Below are 24584 nucleotides of genomic sequence, written 5' to 3'. Positions count from 1 at the left end.
CCAAGAAAAAAGAGAGATATCAACGGTCAAAAGGTTCAAGTCCAATTAATGGCTTGGCACCCAAAAACCATGATAACAGAAATGGCGACTTCACTGGGGACTCTTTTTAGCGGGTCGCGCCTAGTTTTCCTTAGTTTATATTTACGCTTTGTTTTATTGCTTACATATGTGAATACTTGTTTACTTTCATTTGACGTGTGGGGTGAGAACATCAAAAGTCCTAACCCGGGCTGAGTGAACTTATGTTTAGGTAGAGATATAATCGACAATTCGATCCGGGGGTTGCCTCGTGTATTGGATTATGCGATCAATCTCACATAGCTGAGGCATTTTGAAGGTGATATTGTCGGCGTGTGTTGTCATGCTTAGGCACTTCACTTTCAATTGTTCGACGAAGCTATGAACCGTAGTTACCAAACCCATCCTAGCCTTTTTAGGACGTAGTGCGGTGGCTAAATTGAGTGTTGTCTCAAACTTTAGTCGTCACGCGATACTACACTCAAACTAGACCTTCTCACAAATAATCATGGAACGGGTGTCGTCCTGTACTACCATGATATATGTGAGAGAGGTTGCAGTTTGGGAACTGTGTTAGAACCTTGGTTACTACTATCCAAAGCCTTAGTTCACCGGACGCCGTGTCCATCCGTGGCCCCGTTACTTTGAAACTCAACCCACTTTGTTCTTTAACAACACAATCATGCATACATGCATTCATGCATAAACATTTTTCATGCATTCATCGAAGGGTTTAAACAAATGGAAATTTTTGTAAATAATCACAGGTATGAAGAAGACTAAGTGCTACAAGTTCAAGGAAGTGGATTTGGTCAGTTTGAGAGAGTTGGCACTCAAGGTCAAGAGTCAAACAGGGTTCCGACTCCGGTATGGGGGATTGCTTACTTTGCTCCGAACCGATGTGGACGAGAAGCTAGTGCACACTCTAGTGCAATTTTATGATCCAAGCTTCCGTTGTTTCACCTTCCCGGACTTCCAGTTGGTTCCTACTCTCGAGGCTTACTCCAATCTAGTGGGTTTACCTATAGCCGAGAAGACGCCTTTCACCGGTCCCGGGACTTCTCTTACTCCTCTGGTTATTGCTAAGGATCTCTACCTCAAGACTTCCGACGTCTCCAACCATCTTATTACCAAATCTCACATCCGAGGGTTCACTTCGAAGTATCTTCTTGATCAGGCTAATCTCGGTACTACTCGTCAGGATACACTCGAGGCTATTCTTGCTTTGCTTATCTACGGGCTCATTCTCTTTCCGAACCTCGACAACTTCGTGGACATGAATGCTATCGAGATCTTTCATTCCAAGAACCCGGTTCCTACTTTGCTAGCAGATACCTACCACGCCATTCATGACAGGACTCTCAAGGGCCGTGGATATATTCTTTGCTGCACATCTCTTTTGTATAGGTGGTTTATTTCGCACCTTCCGAGTTCCTTCCATGACAACTCGGAGAACTGGTCCTACTCACAGCGGATTATGGCCCTTACTCCTAATGAGGTCGTCTGGCTCACTCCTGCCGCTCAAGTGAAGGAAATCATTATGGGTTGCAGAGACTTTCTCAATGTACCTCTTCTTGGTACCCGTGGAGGAATCAACTACAACCCCGAGCTTGCTATGAGACAGTTTGGTTTCCCTATGAAGTCGAAGCCCATCAATCTTGCCACATCTCCAGAGTTCTTCTTCTACATGAATGCTCCCACCGGGCAAAGGAAAGCTTTCATAGATGCTTGGTCCAAGGTTCGAAGGAAGAGTGTGAAGCATCTAGGTGTGAGATCCGGTGTCGCTCATGAGGCCTATACTCAGTGGGTGATAGATCGAGCTGAGGAGATTGGTATGCCTTATCCAGCTATGAGATACGTGTCTTCATACACTCCGTCTATGCCTTTACCTCTACTTCCCGCAACTCAGGATATGTATCAGGAGCATCTAGCTATGGAGAGTCGTGAGAAGCAAGTGTGGAAAGCTCGGTACAATCAAGCCGAGAATCTAATCATGACTTTGGATGGTAGAGATGAGCAGAAGACTCATGAGAATCTGATGTTGAAGAAAGAACTAGCTAAGGTCCGGAAGGAATTGGAAGAGAAAGACGAGCTGCTTATGAGGGATTCCAAGAGAGCTCGAGGACGACGAGATTTCTTTGACAGATACTGTGATTCAGATTCCGAGTCCGATGATCTTCCGACTACTTCCTATGCTTGAGAGCTTTATTTGTTTACCTTGTTGAAAATGTTGTGTAATGTTGTTTATTTGCAAGATTTCTAATTTGTTTTAAAATCCTTCGATGAAAAAAAAAAAAAAAAAAAATAATAATAATAAGTCTTTTGCATTCGCATTTGCATATCATGCATCATATGCATCATGCATTGGTCACAAAGGCTTCCAAGTGCTCATTATCTCCTGGTTCCTCTGCCGCAGTGTGAAAAGTGGCTCGTGCTCAGAGAGTTTACGAACCAGATAGAATTGATCGAACCAGAGAATACAGAAGAAAGAAAAGGGCTATGGAAGAAGAGAACGCTCAGCTTCGCACCGAGTTAGCCTCTCTAAAGGAGGAATTGGCTAAAGCTAATGACGTCATGACTGCTCTACTAGCTGCTCAAGAGCAATCAGCTACAGCTATCCCTACAACCACAGCTGCACCAGTAACTACAAGCGTGCTCCCTACCACTTCTGCAGACAATCGCTTTACTATGCCAGTGGGGTTTCCGTATGGGCTTCCACCATTCTTCACTCCCGTTGCTACAGCAAGCACCTCGGGCACTGCTAACAATGTTCTGATCCCTGCAACAAATGCCGCCTCCATCATTGCTACTTTGCCACAAACAACAGCAGCTGTCACTGAGCCTCTGGTACACACTCTGCCTCAAGGTATTAACATCAACACACAGCACAGAAGCATCCCCGTAACCAAGACTATGGAAGAGATGATGGAGGAACTTGCTAAAGAACTCCGTCACGAGATCCAGGCCAATCGAGGGAATGCAGACTCTGTCAAAACTCAAGACCTTTGCTTAGTGTCAAAAGTGGATGTTCCTAAAAAGTTCAAGATTCCGGACTTCGACCGGTACAACGGGCTGACTTGTCCTCAAAATCACATCATCAAATACGTCCGGAAGATGGGCAATTACAAAGACAATGATTCCCTTATGATCCACTGTTTTCAGGATAGTCTGATGGAGGATGCCGCAGAGTGGTATACTAGTTTGAGTAAGAATGACATCCATACCTTTGATGAGTTAGCCACCGCTTTCAAGAGCCATTATGGGTTTAACACTCGACTGAGGCCAAATAGGGAGTTTCTCAGGTCCCTATCTCAGAAGAAGGAGGAAAGTTTCCGTGAATATGCGCAAAGGTGGAGAGGGGCGGCTGCCCGTATCACTCCTGCTTTAGATGAAGAAGAAATGACCCAGACGTTCTTAAAGACGTTGAAGAAAGATTATGTTGAGAGGATGATCATCGCTGCCCCGAACAACTTTTCGGAGATGGTCACTATGGGAACCCGTCTTGAGGAAGCCGTCAGGGATGGAATCATTGTGTTTGAGAAAGCTGAATCCTCTGTAAATGCGTCGAAGAGATACGGTAATGGACACCACAAGAAGAAAGAAACGGAAGTGGGGATGGTGTCAGCTGGAGCCGGTCAATCAATGGCTACCGTTGCTCCCATCAATGCAGCTCAAATGCCTCCGTCATACCCATATATGCCGTATTCTCAGCATCCGTTCTTCCCACCGTTTTATCATCAGTACCCTTTGCCGCCGGGCCAGCCTCAAGTGCCCGTCAATGCAATTGCCCAACAGATGAAACAACAGATGCCGGTTCAACAACAACAACAAAATCAGCAAGCTAGGCCTACTTTCCCTCCGATACCGATGTTATATGCTGAGTTGCTTCCAACTTTACTCCAGAGAGGGCATTGTACAACTAGACAGGGTAAGCCCCCACCTGATCCGTTGCCTCCAAGGTTCAGGTCTGATCTCAAATGTGACTTTCATCAAGGTGCCCTAGGTCATGATGTCGAGGGGTGTTATGGTTTGAAGTATATCGTGAAGAAGCTCATCGATCAAGGGAAGCTGACTTTTGAGAATAATGTTCCACATGTCCTCGACAATCCGCTTCCAAATCATGCCGCTGTGAATATGATCGAAGTGTGTGAAGAAGCTCCGAGACTTGATGTCCGCAACGTCGCAACTCCTCTGGTACCTCTACACATCAAGCTGTGCAAAGCTTCTCTGTTCAATCATGATCATGCCAAGTGTCTAGGATGCCTCCGTGATCCTTTGGGTTGTTATACTGTTCAAGAAGACATCCAAAGCCTGATGAATGATAATCTTCTGACTGTCAGCGACGTCTGTGTGATTGTGCCAGTCTTTCATGATCCGCCCGTCAAGAGCGTGCCTTCAAAAGAGAATGTTGAGCCTCTAAGTGATAAGGCTGCCCGGACCAGTACCTTATACTTCTACAAAGGCTATTCCTTACAAGTACAATGCCACATGAATCTTCTACAGTGCTGAGTTTATCAATGCAATTACTGAAGAGGCGACTGGATGTAGTCCTAGGCCTATGTTTGTTATACCAGGAGGCATTGCGAGAAATTGTGATGCCATCAACATTCATTCAATCATGCATGTTTCCGAATAATGTGTCTTGTTGCTTAAGTGTTTTGTTTTTCAAAATAACCATCCTCTCGCTCTGCCCGAAGCGAAAGTGATATTTCTGGAAGGGCGTGTTTGTTTCGGCATCGCCGTTATTAACAAAAATCGTCGTTTCTTTCACGACTTTTATTTTTTAGTGATTTTTTTTTTCTTTTTTTCTTGGAAATAATGGTAATACCAGAAAAAACCAAAACGTTTGTATTTTCTTATTAATTTCAAAAATCTGCATGAAAAAAAACTCTTTCTAAAATCATCCAATCATTATATGCAGGTTGAACCATAATAAACCCGTTGAACACAGTAATCCTGCGGTTCCTCCGAATTTTGAATTCCCTGTGTATGAAGCCGAAGATGAGGAAGGTGATGACATACCATATGAGATTACTCGGTTACTCGAGCAAGAAAAGAAAGCCATTCTGCCTCACCAGGAAGAGATTGAGCTTATCAACATAGGTACCGAGGAAAACAAGCAAGAAATCAAGATTGGTGCTACTCTAGAGGAAGGGGTTAAACAGAAGATCATCCAACTCCTCCGGGAATATCCGGATATTTTTGCATGGTCCTATGAAGATATGCCAGGTCTGGACCCTATGATCGTGGAGCATCGGATCCCTACCAAGCCTGAATGTCCTCCCGTCAGGCAGAAATTGAGAAGGACTCATCCTGATATGGCTCTCAAGATTAAGAGCGAGGTTCAAAAACAGATTGATGCGGGTTTCCTAATGACAGTTGAGTATCCCGAATGGGTTGCCAATATTGTGCCTGTGCCAAAGAAGGATGGTAAAGTCCGGATGTGTGTTGACTTCAGAGACCTGAACAAGGCCAGTCCAAAAGACAACTTTCCATTACCTCATATCGATGTGCTTGTTGATAATACTGCTCAGTCTAAGGTGTTCTCCTTCATGGACGGTTTTTCCGGTTATAATCAAATCAAAATGTCTCCTGAGGATAGAGAAAAGACATCTTTTATCACTCCATGGGGTACTTTCTGCTACAAAGTGATGCCGTTCGGCCTAATCAATGCTGGTGCTACCTACCAAAGGGGAATGACCACTCTGTTTCATGACATGATTCACAAAGAAGTTGAGGTATATGTGGATGATATGATTGTGAAGTCAGCAGATGAGGAGCAGCATGTTGAATATTTAACAAAGATGTTTGAAAGGTTGAGAAAATACAAGCTGCGATTGAATCCCAACAAATGTACATTCGGTGTCAGGTCCGGGAAGTTATTAGGCTTCATTGTCAGCCAAAAGGGCATTGAAGTCGATCCTGATAAAGTCCGGGCCATCCGAGAAATGCCAGCTCCACAGACAGAGAAGCAAGTCAGAGGTTTCTTGGGACGTTTGAATTACATCTCCCGATTCATATCTCATATGACCGCAACCTGCGGGCCGATCTTCAAGCTACTAAGGAAGAACCAGCCTGTTGTATGGAATGATGAATGCCAAGTAGCTTTTGATAGCATCAAGAATTACCTGCTGGAACCACCTATCCTTGTCCCACCCGTGGAAGGAAGGCCGTTGATCATGTATTTGGCAGTATTTGATGAATCCATGGGATGCGTGCTTGGTCAACAAGATGAAACTGGAAAGAAAGAACATGCTATCTACTATCTAAGCAAGAAGTTCACCGATTGTGAAACTCGGTATACAATGCTTGAGAAGACTTGTTGTGCTTTAGCTTGGGCTGCCAAACGCCTGCGTCATTATTTGGTGAATCATACAACTTGGTTGATATCCAGAATGGATCCGATAAAGTATATCTTTGAGAAAGCGGCCGTTACTGGGAAGATTGCACGCTGGCAGATGTTGTTGTCTGAATATGATATTGTGTTCAAAACTCAAAAGGCAATCAAAGGCAGCATTCTTGCCGATCACCTTGCTTATCAACCTCTTGATGATTACCAACCAATTGAATTCGATTTCCCTGATGAAGAGATCCTGTATTTGAAATCCAAAGACTGCGACGAACCGTTGATTAATGAAGGTCCAGATCCCAATAGCAAGTGGGGTTTAGTCTTTGATGGTGCTGTCAATGCTTATGGCAAAGGAATTGGGGCAGTCATTGTATCCCCGCAAGGGCATCACATTCCCTTTACCGCCCGAATTCTGTTCGAATGTACCAACAACATGGCTGAGTATGAAGCATGTATCTTCGGGATCGAGGAAGCAATTGACATGAGAATCAAACACCTCGACATCTATGGAGATTCTGCGCTCGTCATCAATCAGATAAAGGGTGAATGGGAGACCCACCATGCTAAGTTGATTCCTTATCGTGATTATGCGAGACGTCTTCTGACATATTTTACAAAGGTTGAGCTGCACCATATTCCTCGTGATGAGAACCAAATGGCTGATGCTCTTGCTACTCTATCTTCCATGTTTCGAGTAAACCATTGGAATGATGTGCCATTAATCAAAGTGCAACGCCTTGAAAGACCTTCGCATGTGTTTGCTATTGGGGATGTGATCGATCAGGCTGGTGAAAATGTGGTTGACTATAGACCTTGGTACTACGACATCAAGCAGTTCTTGCTAAGCCGCGAATATCCGCCGGGTGCTTCCAAACAAGATAAGAAGACCCTGAGAAGATTGGCCAGTAGATTCCTGTTAGATGAAGATATTCTGTACAAGAGAAACTATGACATGGTATTGTTAAGATGTGTTGATGAACACGAAGCAGAGCAGTTAATGCATGACGTACATGACGGTACCTTCGGGACCCATGCTACAGGGCATACTATGTCAAGAAAGTTGCTGCGGGCAGGTTACTACTGGATGGCCATGGAGCATGATTGCTACCAATACGCCAGAAAGTGCCACAAATGTCAAATCTATGCTGATAAGATTCATGTGCCTCCGCATGCTCTCAATGTTATTTCATCCCCATGGCCGTTCTCAATGTGGGGCATCGACATGATTGGAAGAATTGAACCGAAGGCTTCAAATGGTCATCGTTTCATCTTAGTGGCAATTGACTACTTCACTAAGTGGGTTGAAGCAGCATCTTATACCAATGTGACCAAGCAAGTGGTAGCTAAGTTCATCAAGAACAACATCATCTGTCGATATGGTGTTCCCAGCAAGATTATTACTGACAATGGTACCAACCTGAATAATAATGTGGTGCAAGCTCTTTGTGAAGAATTCAAAATTGAGCATCATAACTCTTCTCCCTATAGACCTCAGATGAATGGTGCAGTTGAGGCCGCCAACAAGAATATCAAAAGAATTGTCCAGAAGATGGTAACTACTTACAAGGACTGGCATGAGATGTTACCCTATGCTCTGCATGGTTACCGTACTACCGTGCGCAGTTCAACCGGGGCAACCCCTTTCTCTCTTGTATATGGTATGGAAGCAGTTCTTCCTTTGGAAGTGGAGATCCCGTCTCTCCGTGTGATCATGGAAGCAAAGTTATCTGAGGCTGAATGGTGCCAAAGCCGGTATGATCAATTGAATTTGATTGAGGAAAAACGTATGGATGCCATGGCTCGTGGACAGTCATACCAAGCAATAATGAAGACTGCTTTTGACAAGAAAGTCCATCCTCGAGAATTCAAGGTAGGGGAACTTGTATTGAAAAGGAGGATAAGCCAGCAACCCGACCCAAGGGGCAAGTGGACGCCTAACTATGAAGGTCCTTATGTTGTCAAGAAGGCCTTCTCCGGTGGTGCTTTAATCCTTACACACATGGATGGTGTAGAACTTCCAAATCCAGTGAATGCCGATATAGTCAAGAAATACTTCGCCTAGAAATATGAAAAGAACAGCGTGGTAGGTCGAAAACCCGAAAGGGCGGCCTAGGCAAAAATGCGCTTCCCGGTGGATCGAAAACCCGAAAGGGCGGTCCAGGCAAAAATAAGGGACACAAAAAAACAAATATGAAAAGCTCGCTGAGATTGTACACAACTCAGGCAAGAATGAGCGTCTCGATGAGCCGAAAACCCGGAAGGGCGGTTCATGCAAAAATGAGATTGAAACAAAAGGCAAGTAACTATATCTGGCCAACCACCGTCCCCCTAGGGGTATCTGCTGCCGTTGATGACTATCTTCATCTAAAGCTCCTACGCTTGCGAATTCAAAGTTTCCAGGAAATGTAATGATTGCTGTGTTCAATGTACCACCAACCAATAAAATTACCATTTTCCAAGCTTTGTGAATCCGTGGAGTCATGCCTTTGGCTGACCACCACTCTTATACATCAATTTGAGCCTTTGCTTTTGTTTGAAAATTCTATTTTTTTCTTCTACTTTCAAAGCTATATACAAATCATTTTCCTTCTATTTTGATAATGACAATGCTTGAAACAAACATTTTGAAAATTGAAAACCTTTTGTCTATTTTGAAAAGCAAACCTGAGCAACAGGGTACATTCAAATGAAACATGCATGAGCGAGAGTATGTTGATGTCTATTTCAATATATGTTACAAGCAGGTTCTCCTCCAAGATAATCTGTGGTCAATGGCAAGAATGAAAAAACAGAATGAAAATGCATGAAAATGAATGAGCTCGCTAAGTTGAAAACCCGAAAGGGCGACTTAGGCAAAAATGAGCACCCCGCTGGATTGACAACCCGAAAGGGCAGTTCAGGCAAAAATGGGGCATTGAAAAGAACTTATTTCCCCGGTGGATCGAAAGCCCGAAAGGGCGATCCAGGCAAAATGGGATGCAAAAAATGAATGAATGAGAATCGAGAAAATAACATGCAAAAAGCATTGACCACAGATGCGATGTTTACAACTTACCCAGTACTGAAATGCCCAGCACAACGGCGTTTTCCCCAGTGGAGTCTCTCAAGATTCTATCCCCAGCAAGTGGTTTAGCTACCTGCCCTCAGCCGTGGTTCCGATACGTCTCCCAACGACGTCATCTCCAAAGAGGATTTCCAAGAATGTGTAATATAGCACGAGCCACTACGTGCCCAATGATCTGATGTCTTGCCTTCCCCGTGAAGTCGTGCCTACAAAATGCCAACAATCATGCATTACAAGCATCCATACATGCATAATCATGCATATTACGTACCCATGCATATTAATGAATCTGTTATATCATCCATACATATTGCATTTCCAATGTCAACATCAGTCTCAATTCAATACTCATGTCAGGTTCTCTGTCAAAACCTTGTGAGCCAATAATATCGATCAATCTCTGCCTTTCAATACAAATCAACGTCGAGTCAATCTCAATCTATATTTTGTCAAACAAACCAATCCCCAGTAAATATGTTTCTGTTCGGCCAAGTTACTAGTTCGCATCCAAGAACGACTTGCACCCGTTTACTTTTCAATGTTATCGGTCGAGTGCCCAGCTCAATCCAAGAGCAGCTTGTACCTGTCAATATGTTTCCGCTTAGTCAAGTGACTAGCTCAATCCAAGAGCAGCTTGTACCTGTCTATCTGTTTCTGTCCGGTGGAGTAACCAGTTCGCATCCAAGAACAAACTCGCACCTGTCTATTTGCCTTGCTTTCAGTCGAGTAACTAGTTCGAATCCCTAAGAACAACTCGTACTTGCCAATTTCCTCTTTTTCCCAGTCGGGTCACCAGTTCGAATCCATAAGAACAACTCGCACTTTCCAATATCCCCAAGAGAGTTACCAGTTCGAATCCATAAGAACAACTCGTGTTTGTCCAGTAACCCCTATCCCCGGTGAAGTGACCAGTTCGAATCCATAAAGAACAACTCGCAGTTGTCTGTTTGTTTCATTCCCGGTCAAGTGGCTAGTTCGAATCCAAGAACAGCTTGTACCTATCCAACTTGTTTCTAGTTTCCCGTTACTCTGCTATTCACTATCTTTGTCAATGTCTACCAATCCCGCAATGGATACGACATATTTTGTTAATTCCAATCCCCATGAGGTCTTGCATTCATAATCCAAATGATGCATGGCATGCATATTATTTGAAAATGGGTAGGCGTATTTTTACGTCCAAACACAGTGCAAATGCTAATATTTAAGTATCTTCGTCCTGTCAAGCCAAAGACTCCGTCTCTTGACTCTCCAGACAAAGAAACTTAAATAGGGGCAGCTGTTATACCCTGTTTTTGGACCTAAAAATGCTGGGCCCAATTTCATTTCAAACTTTGTCAATTATCAAATTTCAGCTGCACAGTTCAAACTGTCTCTGCCTCGCAGTATTTTCAATCACAATTTTACCTATGTTTTTCTTGCATAAAACCTTTCAAAATGTCTTTACTTGTCTTGTAAGTCATTCGAAAGTGTCTCCGAATCATTGCGTTGCTTTTTCTACAGTTTATTTCAAAATTTGCAAAAAGTCGTACAGAAGGGTATTTTGGTCATTTCCTGCAGTGGGACCCATTTTCATCCTTGTGACTATCTCTGAGTCTTTTCAGATTGATTTTTAACATTTCATCGGTAAACCTTGTTAAAATCACTTCAAACTTGCATCTGAGTCAGTGTCAAGTCAATTTGAATCTGTTTGGGTCGTTTTTAGCCCTAGGGGCATTTTGGTCATTTCACATAAAATTTTGGCATGGGGAGGTTACTTTGAAGTACCTCATTTAGGCCATTGGTTCGTTTTAGTCCGTTTTGTCAATTTTATTTTTTGTTTCACTTTACGTTTGGTCAAATTATGTTTTTTATTCAAATTTTATTTTAATTGCATTTTGGTCCCTCAATTGAGGTCCCAAAATTGCATTTTTTGTCCAAACTGTTTTTTGTTTATTTCATTTCAAGTTTTTTTAATTTTGCAGTTTAGTCCTTAAGTTTTGTTTTTTGCAAGAAGGTCCAAATTTCATTTTTTTTGTCCAAGGCCGTGTCATTCTTTTTTTTTCAGGTCCAGGTGTCACTTTCTCATTTGTTCAGAGGCACACATGTCATGCTATAAAAGGTGCACAGTGCCACTCAAGGCCATTAATCACACGCCAACTCATAAACACAAAATAAATTTTCTCTTTCTCAGCAATTAGATCAAAAACAGAAAATTCTCAGAATTTCTCAAGAACACCAAGAACACAAAACCCTAACCGTTTTCCAGAAAGCAAGAATCATCAAAATTCGTTGGATTTTCCATTGATTCTCAGAGATTCCTTAGGAATCATCATCATTGAATCATCTCCTTCGCAATTCAAGGCACGGATTCACTGCAGAAGCAGCAAATTCCAGTACCGATCACGAAGAAGGTTCAGCGAGAAGAAGAGGGAAAGAAACAAGGTTCTAAACCGGCGAAGAAGATGAAGAAACAGAACCGGTGAATCACCGATTTATTTTCGGTCCAAAGAACAAGCAGAAGCATCAAAAATCAGCAAGAACAGAATCAAGTTTTCCGAAGAACTCAACAGAATCTCCATAAAAAAAACTCAGGTAAAACTCAGAATCCTTCTTCAAAAAGTAATATCACAGTTAAACCTGCAAATAGAAAACAGAAAAGTTTCCAGAATCGCGAAACAAAGCCGTAACCGTAAACACAAAACCTAGATCCATAAGGATCTAGGTTTTGAAAGCAAGAACAAGTATCAGAAAAGCCATCAAACGACGAAACGATGTAGATCTTTAAAGATCTAAACGATTTAGTTCAAAAATCAAAAATCATTTCAAAACCGTAAAAGTTTTTTCCAAGATCTACGTCGTTTCAAGCTGTGTATGAGAAAATCATTGCTGGATTCGTGTTTAGGATTAGGGGACGAATCAAAAGACGTAAAAATCATAAGTTTCTGAAAAATTTCACGGCGGAACCCTAGATCTTCACCGGAGAAGATGAAGTTTCCGGCGACCTATGAAGGTTCCGGCCGGTCCTTCATCCTCTCCGGCGTGCCACGCCAGAATCCGGTGAGTTGAGAGAAGAGAGAAGAGAGAGAGAAGCTCTGAGTGTAGAGAGAGAAAGGGGAGTGGAAAGTGAATAAAACCGGTCCCCTTGTGTTTATATAGCCAGCGAACCGGACCGGTCCAGAACCGGTCCATTCCCCTTTGATTCCTGGCCGTTTGATCTAGGGTTTCAGGACCCTGGATCAATCGTGTGGCTCCTGTGCATCCGGACCTTGTAGGATTGGGCTTTGGTTTGGGCTTAGTTCTTTTTACGTTTTTTTGTTATTTTCTTGCTATTTGCACTGCCTCTCTTGCTATCCGAACCTGTTACTTGCCTACCTTTTTTTTATAAAATTCCTAAAAAATCCTAGTTGTTTCTTGGTATATTTTTGGCATTTTTGTGGTGTTTTCTTGCATGAAAAAAATGTTAAAATGGCATGAACTAATTCTATGTGTTTTTACACTTTTGGTGTGCATTTTGCTATGTTTTGTTCTTGATACTTTGATATTATGACATGGATGAATGATGCCTAATGTGGTGATGAATATGCCTCTGGAAATGTGCTTTTGTTTGCTGTTTTTGAATATGATTTTATGGATTTCTTGTTTTACAAGCAACAAGTGTTTGTTTTAGAAAATAAAGTGTCAAATTTCTCTATGAATTTGGTGTGATACCTTGCTTGCATGTGTTTCCATTAATTTCATGTCATGGCTTGAAACAAAATTTCTTTCAAAATTGCCATGATGTGATGATTATGGGTTACAAGCACCTTTAGATATCGCATCAAAATTTTTAGGTTTATTGCCACTTTATTACCTTTTCTTTGCCATTTCTATGCATTTCCTTTTGATTATCTCCTACTATTTTGTGCTTTATGATCACTCACCATTTCCTCTCATGTGCCATACATTTCATAGCATTCCACCACCCTCTCCACTCTCCACTTCCTTTAAGTCTAGCAGTTATTTTTTGCAAGTTTTAATTCATTTGGTGATGTAATTTGTTATCATTGGTTTGTAGCTTGGCAAAGGGGCCATAGAATGTATTTAGGCAATTTTTGTAATATGGACTATGGACACTATGACGCACCGGCACGCACACACTCACCTTAGATGTATGCATAGGATTGTATGGTTAGATGAATGCTTAGGCTTAAACACTTAGATAAAAATCAACTTTTTTTCCAAAACATGCAAATAACACTTGAAAACTTTTTTTAAAAAATAAAATGGAGTCAAAGCTCCTTATTTCCCTTTATTTTCTTAAGCAAAATTTTCAATAAATCTTAATCCTCCTTGGACTTTATTTTTGCAAAATGACTAATTTCACCTCACATTTTCCAAATCTTATGCCCTTGAGGCCTCCCATCTCTATTCTTCAAAATCTCTTTTCAAACTTAAAATCAACCAACAAAAACAAAAAACCTTTTTTTTTTTTTTTTGAGAATGAACTACGAACGGTTTTGATCCCTTAAAAGGGTACGTAGGCAATGAGTCAAAACTCATCCAAGCCGAAATAAAAATCAAATTCTACTTCTTCTCACCCCCATTCTTAACTAATCACACTTTCTTTTTTACAAATAAGCAATAAAATTAAAGCGTAGAAATAAACTTAGGAAAGCGGTTCTTATGGAATACCATAATCGCTCCGGGTGCCTAACACCTTCCCGTAGCGAAAACGACCCCCGAATCCGGAAACTCAAGGGTTTTTCTCCTTTTACCCTTCCCAAGAAAAAAGAGAGATATCAACGGTCAAAAGGTTCAAGTCCAATTAATGGCTTGGCACCCAAAAACCATGATAACACCAAGCTTTGTGAATCCGTGGAGTCACGCCTTCGGCTGACCACCACTCTCATACATCAATTTGAGCCTTTGCTTTTGTTTAAAACTCTATTTTCTTCTACTTTCAAAGCTATATACAATTTACTTTCCTCCTATTTTTGATAATGACAATGCTTGAAACAAACATTTTTGAAAATTGAAAACTTTTTGTTTATTTTGAAAAGCAAACCTGAGCAACAGGGTACATTCAAATGAAGCATGCATGAGCGAGAGTATGTTGATGTCTATTTCAATATATGTTACAAGCAGGTTCTCCTCCAGGATAGTCTGTGGTCAATGGCAAGAATGAAAAAACAGAATGAGAATGCATGAAAATGAAAAGGCTCGCTAAGTTGAAAACCCGGAAGGGCGGCTTAGGCAAGAATGAGCACCCCGCTGGATTGAAAACCCGAAAGGGCAGTTCAGGCAAAAATGGGGCATTGAAAAGAATTTATTGCCCCGGTGGATCGAAAACCCGAAAGGGTGATCCAGGCAAAAATGGGATGCAATGAAAAATGAAAAAATGAAAATAAGAATATAACATAGACCACAGATGCAATGTCTACAACATACCCAGCGTTGAAATGCCCAGCACAACGGCGTTTTCCCCGGTGGAGTCTCTCAAGATTCTATCTCCAGCAAGTTGTATATCTACCTGCCCTCAGCTATGGTTCCGACACGTCTCCCAACGACGTCATCTCCAAAGAGGATTTCCAAGAATGTGTAATATAGCACGAGCCACTACGTGCCCAATACTCTAATGTATTGTCTTCCCCGTGAAGTCGTGCCTACAAACTGCCAACAGTCATGCATTACAAGCATTCATACATGCATAATCATGCATATTACGTGCCCATCCATTTAATGAAACTGTTATATCATTCATGCATATCACATTTCCAATGTCAACATCAGTCTCAATTCAATACTCATGTCAGGTTCTCTGTCAAAACCTTGTGAGCCAATAACATCAGTCTCAATTTCTACCTTTCAAATCAAATCGACGTCAAGTCAATCTCAATCTATATTTTGTCAAACAAACTAATCCCCAGTGAATATGTTTCTGTTTGGTCAAGTGGCTAGTTCAAGTCCAAGAACAGCTTGTACCTATCAATTTGCTTATGTTATCGGTCGAGTGCCCAGCTCAATCCAAGAGCAGCTTGTACCTGTCAATATGTTTCCGTTTGGTCAAGTGGCTAGCTCAATCCAAGAGCAGCTTGTACCTGTCTATCTGTTTCTGTCCGGTGGAGTAACCAGTTCGCATCCAAGAACAAGCTCACACCTGTTTATTTGCCTTTGCTTTCGGTCGAGTGACCAGTTCGAATCCAAGAACAACTCGTATCTATCTACTTTTCCATGACCTCGGTCGAGTTACCAGTTCGAATCCAAGAACAGCTCGTACCTGTCTATGTGTCTATGATTTTGGGTCAAGTGGCTAGTTCAAGTCCAAGAACAACTTGTACCCGTCTATCTGTTTCTGTTCGCTCAAGTGGCTAGCTCGATCCAAGAGCAGCTTGCGCCTGTCTATTTTGTCTTTGTCTCCGGTGGAGTAACCAGTTCGCATCCAAGAACAAGCTCGCACCTGTCTATTTGCCTTTGCTTTCAGTCGAGTGACCAGTTCGAATCAAGAACAACTCGTACCTGTCTACCTTTTCTATGTCCCCAGTTATAGTCTCGGTGCGTCTCTCAAACGACGTTATCCCCAGAGAAGATTCCCCATGAAGGAAGTCTATTTCCCCAGTGAACATGTGTTATAGCACGAGCCACCACGTGCCCAATACTCTAATGTCTTGTCTTCCCCGTGAAGTCGTGTCTACAAACTGTCAACCATCATGCATTTCAATCATTCATGCATGCATGATCATGCATATTACATGTCTATACATCTGATAAAAATTGTTATACCATCCATACATGTTGCATTTCCAATATCAATGTCAGTGTCAAATTTCAGTTCAAATGTCAATGTCACATTCAATTTCCAATACAAATGTCAAATTCAATATCAATGTCAATTTCAATTCAAATGTCAATGTCAATTTCAATTCAAATGTCAATGTCAATTTCAATTCAATGTCAATGTCAATTTCAAATTCAATGTCAATGTCAACTTCAATTCAAGTATCAATGTCAATTTCAATTCAAATAGCAATGCCAATTTCAAGTCAATAATCAACACCCCTGTTACCTTGTGAGCTAGTGCAGTTTGGCCAGTTTCCACCTTTCAAACTAAGATGACGTCAAGTCAGTTTCAAATTCTTATTTCAATCTCCAGTGATTCCCATACATGTTCGGATAAGTGGCTAGTTCAGTCCAAGAACAGCTTGTCACAGTCAACTTACTTCTACCTCTGTTATCCTGTGAGCCGGTGCAGTTTGGCCAATTGCTACCTTTCAAATCAGGACGACGTCAAGTCAATTCTAATCCCATTACAAATCCCCAGTGATTTCCATCCATGTTTGGATAAGTGGCTAGTTCAATCCAAGAACAGCTTGTCCCTGTCTATTTACCTCCGTTATCAGTCGAGTAACCAGCTCAAGCCCAAGAGCAGCTCGCACTTGTCAATTTTCCATGTTTTCGGTCGAGTCACTAGTTCGAATCCCTAAGAACAACTCGTACCTGCCAATTTTACATGTTTTCAGTCGAGTCACCAGTTCGAATCCATAAGAACAACTCGCACTTGTCAATTTTCTCTTTTTTCAGTCGAGTCACTAGTTCGAATCCCTAAGAACAACTCGTACCTGCCAATTTTACATGTTTTCAGTCGAGTCACCAGTTCGAATCCATAAGAACAACTCGTACTTGTCAATTTTCTCTTTTTCCAGTCGAGTCACCAGTTCGAATCCGTAAGAACAACTCGTACTTGCCAATTTTCTCTTTTTCCCAGTCGGGTCACCAGTTCGAATCCATAAGAACAACTCGCACTTTCCAATATCCCCAAGTGAGTTACCAGTTCGAATCCATAAGAACAACTCATGTTTGTCCAGTAACCTCTATCCCCTGTGAAGTGACCAGTTCGAATCCATAAGAACAACTCGCAGTTGTCTGTTTGTTTCATCCCCGGTCAAGTGGCTAGTTTGAATCCAAGAACAGCTTGTACCTGTCCAACTTGTTTCTAGTTTCCCGTTACTCTGCTATTCACTATCTTTGTCAATGTCTACCAATCCCGCAATGGATACGACATATTTTGTTAATTCCAATCCCCATGAGGTCTTGCATTCATAATCCAAATGATGCATGACATGCATATTATTTGAAAATGGGTAGGCGTATTTTTACGTCCAAACACAGTGCAAATGCTAATATTTAAGTATCTTCGTCCTGTCAAGCCAAAGACTCCGTCTCTTGACTCTCCAGACAAAGAAACTTAAATAGGGGCAGCTGTTATACCCTGTTTTTGGACCTAAAAATACTGGGCCCAATTTCATTTCAAACTTTGTCAATTATCAAATTTCAACTGCACAGTTCAAACTGTCTCTGCCTCGCAGTATTTTCAATCACAATTTTACTTATGTTTTCCTTGCATAAAACTTTTCAAAATGTCTTTACTTGTCTTGTAAGTCATTCAAAAGTGTCTCTGGATCGTTACATTGCTTTTTCTACAGTTTATTTCAAAATTTGCAAGAAGTCATACAGAAGGGTATTTTGGTCATTTCCTGCAGTGGGACCCATTTTCATCCTTGTGACTGTCTCTGAGTCTTTTCAGATTGTTTTTTTACATTTCATCAGTAAACCTTGTTAATTTTATTTCAAACTTGCATCTGAGTCAGTGTCAAGTCAATTTGAGTCTGTTTAGGTCAATTTTAGCCCTAGGGGCATTTTGGTCATTTCACACAAAATTTTGGCACAGAGAGGTTACTTTGAAGTACCTCATTTAGGCCATTGGTTTGTTTTAGTCCGTTTTGTCAATTTTATTTGTGTTTCGCTTTACGTTTGGTCAAATTACCAATTTTATTTTTATTTTTATTGTTTTTATTATTTTTGCATTTTTGGTCCTCGAAGAGGTCCAAAATTGCATTTCAGTCCAGTTTCTTTTCCAATTTTCATTTCAGTCCTTTGTGTCAATTGCAGTTTAGTCCTCAAGTTCTTATTTTTGCAGAAAAGTCCAAAGTTCATTTTTTAAGTCCAAAGCCGTGCCTCTTTCATACAAGTTCAGATGCCACATGTCAGTTTCCTATTGGTTCCAATGCACACATGTCAGCTATAAAAGCATTAAGTCAGATTTCAGAAGCAATGATCACACGCCAACTCATAAACACAAACTCAATTTTCTCTTTCTCAATTTTTTGGATCAAAACAGAAAAGTTTTTCAGAATCTCTCAAGAACACCAAGAACACAAAACCCTAACCGTTTTCCAGAAATCAAAAATTCATCAGAATTAACAGTGTTTTGGATCAATTCTCAGAGATTCTGTGGAATCTTCATCATTGAACTGATCGTTCTCTGCAATTTCAAACGCGAGCTCGCATTGAAGCAAGCTCAAGCGTTGATCACAGAGCGTGAAAAGAAGAAGGAAAGAAGCAGAATCTGCAGAATCTGGACCGGTGAAGCAAGCAGAAGAATCAAGAATCATCAGAAAACAACAGAATCAAGTTTTCCCAAAGATTTCCTCCATTAAAGGTTTCAACCAAAACCTTAGGTAAAACTCAGAATCTTTTCTCAGAAAATAATCATAGTTTAAACCTGCAAATCACGCAAGCAAAGCATATCAAGAAATTTCCAGAACTCAAAGACGAAAACCGTAACCGTAAGCACGAAACCTAGATCCATAAGGATCTAAGTTTTGAAAGCAAGAACGAGTACCAGAAGCGTAATCAAACAACGAAACGATGTAGATCTTTAAAGATCTAAATGTTTTATTCCAAAAAGATCAAAATCAGTTTCAAAACCGTATGAAAAGTTTTAGATCTACGTCGTTTCAGGCCGTATTTGAGAAAATAATTGCTGGATTCGTGTTTAGGGTTAAAGGACGAATCAAAAGATGTAAAAATCATAAGTTTCTGAAAAATTTCACGGCGGAACCCTAGATCTTCACCAGAGAAGATGAAGTTTCCGGCGACCTATGAAGGTTCCGGCCGGTCCTTCATCCTCTCCGGCGTGCCATGCCAGAATCCGGTGAGTTGAGAGAAGAGAGAAGAGAGAGAAGCTCTGAGTGTAGAGAGAGAAAGGAGAGTGGAAAATGATTTAAACCGGTCCCCCTTCACTTTTATAGCCAGTGAACCGGACCGGTCCAGAACCGGTCCATTCCTCTTTGATTCCTGGCCGTTTGATCTAGGGTTTCAGAATCCTGGATCAATCGTGTGGCTCCTGTGCAATCTGAGTTTTGAGTGTGGGCTTTGGGTTTGGGCTTAGTTTTCTTTCACGTTTTTTGTTTTTCTTGCTATTTGCACCGTATTTCCTTGCTATCTGCACCTGTTGCTTGCTCACCTTTTTTTATGAAAATTCCTAAAAAATCCTAGTGGTTTCTTGATACATTTTTGGTTTTTCCATGGTGTTTCTTGCATAAAAAAAGGCTAAAATGGCATGAACTAATTCTATGTGTTTTTACACTTTTGGTATGCATTTTGCTATGTTTTGTTCTTGACACTTTGATATTATGACATGGATGAATGATGCCTAATATGGTGATGAATATGCCTCTGGAAATGTGCTTTTGTTTGCTGTTTTTGAATATGATTTTATGGATTTCTTGTTTTACAAGCAACAAGTGTTTGTTTTAGAGAATAAAGTGTCAAATTTCTCTATGAATTTGGTGTGATACCTTGCTTGCATGTGTTTCCGTTAATTTCATGTCATGGCTTGAAACAAAATTTCTTTCAAAATTGCCATGATGTGATGATTATGAGTTACAAGCACCTTTAGGTATCACATCAAAATTTTTAGGTTTATTGCCACTTTATTACCTTTTCTTTGCCATTTTTATGCATTTCCTTTTGATTATTTCCTACTATTTTGTGCTTTATGATTACTAACCATTTCATCTCATGTGCCATACATTTCATAGCATTCCACCACCCTCTCCACTCTCCACTTTCTTTAAGCCTAGCATTTATTTTTTGCAAGTTTTAATTCATTTGGTGATGTAATTTGTTATCATTGGTTTGTAGCTTGGCAAAGAGGCCATAGAATGTATTTAGGGAATTTTTGTAATATGGACTATGGACACTATGACGCACCGACACGCACACACTCACTTTAGATGTATGCTTAGGATTGTATGCATAGATGTATGGCTAGGATTGCATGATTAGATGAACGTTTAGTTTTGAACACTTAGAGAAAATCCAATTTTTTCCCAAAATATGCAAATAACCTCATTTGAAAACTTTTTTGCAAAAAATAAAATGGGAGTCAAAACTCCTCATTTCCCTTTATTTTTCTTAAGCAAAATTTCCAATGAATCTTAAATATACATAGACTTTATTTTGAAAAAGACTAATTCCACCTCACATTTTCCAAATCTTATGCCCTTGAGGCCTCTCATCTCTATTCTTCAAAATCTCTTTTCAAACTTAAAATCAACCAACAAAAACAAAGCTTTTTTTGAGAATGAACTACGATCGGTTTTGATCCCTTAAAAGGGTACGTAGGCAATGAGTCAAAACTCCTCCAAGCCGAAATAAAATCAAATTCTACTTCTTCTCACCCCCATTCTTCACTAATCATACATTCCTTTTTTTACAAAGTAGGCAATAAAAAATAAAGCGTAGAAATAAACTTAGGAGAGCGGCTCTTATGGAATACCATAATCGCTCCGGGTGCCTAACACCTTCCCGTAGCGAAAACGACCCCCGAATCTAGAACTCTTTAAGGGTTTTTCTCCTTTTACCCTTCCCAAGAAAAAAGAGAGATATCAACGGTCGAAAGGTTCAAGTCCAATTAATGGCTTGGCACCCAAAAACCATGATAACACATATGATTTGAAATTATTCTGTTAATTTAATTTGTTGTCGATACACTTTATTACAAATCTTATACTTGTTACATATAGTATGTGTGTTTGTTTGTGTGTATACCAATTGAAAATTTGATTGAGTCTTAACGAGATGTTTCTAAGAATGTTATATGGTTAGGAGATTGAGTCTTAACGAGACGTTTGTAAGAATTTTTGTTGGGAAACTCAATGTAGAGTAGGGACTAATTTCATAAATGAAAAATATTAAAGGGACCAAAAACCTAAAGAATATTTTATGGGGACTAAAATCAAATGTTGGTATATTTAGGGAGATTATTTACTTATTTTAACCCTATATATTATTAGACAAATTATAACTTTCTTATATGTGTTTAGGTTGACCTAGTGGGTGGATACTATGATGCTGGAGACAATTTGAAGTTAGGATTTCCAATGGCATTTACCATAACAATGCTATCATGGAGCACAATAGAGTTCAAGGACAAACTTGAAAAAACCAATGAGTATAAAAATGCATTATCAGCCATAAAATGGGGAGCAGATTACTTGATGAAGGCACATCCACAACCAAACATTTTGTATGGAGAAGTTGGTGATCCTGATTCAGATCATCAATGTTGGCAAAGACCAGAGGATATGTCAACACCTAGAAATTCGTATAAGATTGATGAAGAACATCGCGGCACTGATCTTGCTGCTGAAACTGCTGCTGCTATGGCTGCTGCTTCTATTGCATTGCTATCGGAGGGCTCGGATTATATAATCTCATTGCACAATCATGCAAAGCAAGTATGGTTTTATTTTGTAAAAATTATTTGTTTTTTACAAATCAAAAAGTATATTATTACAAATAAAATATAGTTTATAATTTTTCTTTTTCGGTGAAAATTTCTAATTCATTTTCTCTTGCACAGCTTTTTGACTTTGCAAACAATTCTAGAGGCTTATACCATGATAGTATCCCACCAGCGGCAAAAGTATATTCCAGTAGTGGGTTTAAGGTGATATACTTGTATCTTTTGAAATTTTGTTTTAATATACTAAAAAAATTAAGGAAGTGGAAGTTAGAGAACATTTATTTGCCATGGTTATAATGATTGGCAACCACAATTACTAAAAAAATTAATTTATACATACATGAAAATTGGGAATTTATTTGTACAAACAGGATGAATTACTATGGGCAGCAGCATGGCTTTATAGGAGAAAACACCAGGGGGTTTGTTATGGTTTCAACCATGGACTAATATTCAATATGTTTCTACTGCTACATTTGCAATGGCCACTTATTCTAAATACTTGTCTAAAAAGCAAGCAACCCTAAAATGTAGTGAAGGTGATGTTAGTCCTTCTGATCTCACATCTCTTGTTCAATCTCAGGTAATCCAATTTGAATGTATAAATTAAAAGTGTGTATAGTAATATTTAATATATTATATATGTACCATTTGACAAACATTCAAAATTTTAATTAACCCTTTTTTTCATAACATTTTAGATGGACTACATTTTGGGTTCTAATCCAAGAAATATGAGTTACATGGTGGGATATGGATCAAATTATCCAAAACAAATTCATCATAGAGGATCATCAATTGTATCAATCAAAGATGATAATGCACCAGTTACATGTCAAGATGGTATTCAAAAATGGTTCAATAAAAATGCACCAAACCCTAATATATTAGAAGGAGCAGTTGTGAGTTCAGATCAAAATGATGGTTTTACTGATAGTAGGAATGATTTTCAATTAGGGGAGCCAACTACTACTTCTGTTGCACCTTTAGTTGGTGTTCTTGCTTAATCTAGCCTAATTTTGTGTTCCTAGTTACTCCTAACACCGGTTTTAGACTTTTAGTCTAGTATGAAATAAGTAACTGTCTAATTCATCAATCTATCAATCAAAGTCTTCCACTAGGCATTAAGTCACACTTTAATTTTCCATTATTTTACTTTTATCTGGGTAATCTTGCACGATAACTTTACTAGTTTCTTTTTTTTTGTCAGCTAGTTTAGTGGCTGAAGCTCACACATTTTAAATGTAGAGAAGTGGGGTATCCGGGGTTCGAACCCCAGCCCCTGCATATAAAATGCATTTGTCCCTACCAACTGAGCAAAGCTCACGAGGACTAAAGAAAACAATTCTAGTTTTAAAATCACCCTTTAGCACATGAATAAATATCATTGTGTACTAATGGTTTATCCAATAAGAATAAAAAATTACTCCTAACACTGGTTTTAGGTTTACCAGGGAAAATACTTGTATGATCACAATCATTTAGATAAATTATGGGAAAATTACACAATTCGTCTCTTAATTTATTTTTAGATATCGCTTTTGTCCTTCATTTTTTTTTTATGCCATTTTACATAAAGGATTAAATCGGAACTAAAAAAGATAAAGAACGAAAGTATTATCTGAAATTAAGTTAAAGAACGAATTTTGTAATTTTGCTGACAAATTATTTAGGCATAGTCAGACAAAAATAAAAATCATTTAATTATTTTAAAATATATATTATTTAAATTTTTTCAATTTCCACATTTTTTTTAAGTGTGTGTAATAAAATGGTGTGATCAAATAGTTTTTTTTTTTTTTTTGTGGTGGCCGGGGTTCGAACCCGGACCTTATAGTTATCATGCATTGTCCATACTAAATAGATATCATGCACTACTTCATCATTTATAATATCTAGCCGCCTCGGCCTGAAAGATAATGCTTATATTATTTTGTCTCCTTGATAATGCGTATATCATAGTCAACATTATAACTCCACATAAAATCATTCTTAAAAAAGCCTTTGTTTCGTATATTTTCAGATTCCACTATTCTTTGTTCCATCTCTCTTTGTGTGTTTGTTTTGATGCATGTGTCAACTTTGATAAAATAAACAGCTAATGCTAACAATTTTGATAGTAATTAATAATATGTGTTGCATAAACTTTTGCTATATATTTTTAGGTTAATTAAATTTTTAATCCCTACAAATATTTACAGTTTTGTTTTTAATCCCTACAAAATAAAATCATACTTTTTAGTCCCTGTGACATTTTCCTTAAGTATTTTAGGGACCAAAAATGTTGATAGAAATTTTTTACAGGAACTAAAAATACAGATGGAAAAATTTTATAGGGACTAAAATGTATGATTTTATTTTATAGGACTAAAAACAAAACTCTGAATATTTACAATGATGATTTACTTAATTAACCATATATTTTTTTAAGAAAAAAGTGGGAATGATGTAGAGAGAGCATATCATAAAATTTGGATACATTTGAACATAAAATTTTTAATGGAGGTTTCAAAGCTAGAGAGCTAAACTTTGTTTTGGGCATTAGTGGGATAAAACCCTAATGATTATGGAGATTAAGATAGAAGTTATGTTATTCACCCAAA

The 24584-nt window shown here is 39.4% G+C and overlaps 1 pseudogene; it reads left to right on the top strand.

Moving 5' to 3' along the window:
• The first annotated feature begins 19311 nt into the window (after nt 1-19311).
• On the top strand, nt 19312-22988 carry LOC25482812 (endoglucanase 15-like; annotated as a pseudogene).
• The last annotated feature ends 1596 nt before the right edge of the window (nt 22989-24584 follow it).

Source organism: Medicago truncatula, chromosome 1, assembly GCF_003473485.1.
Source record: "Medicago truncatula cultivar Jemalong A17 chromosome 1, MtrunA17r5.0-ANR, whole genome shotgun sequence".
NCBI classification, from domain to species: Eukaryota; Viridiplantae; Streptophyta; class Magnoliopsida; order Fabales; family Fabaceae; genus Medicago; species Medicago truncatula.
Note: the sequence above shows the minus strand (reverse complement) of the source record. Positions and strands in the feature narration are given on the sequence as shown.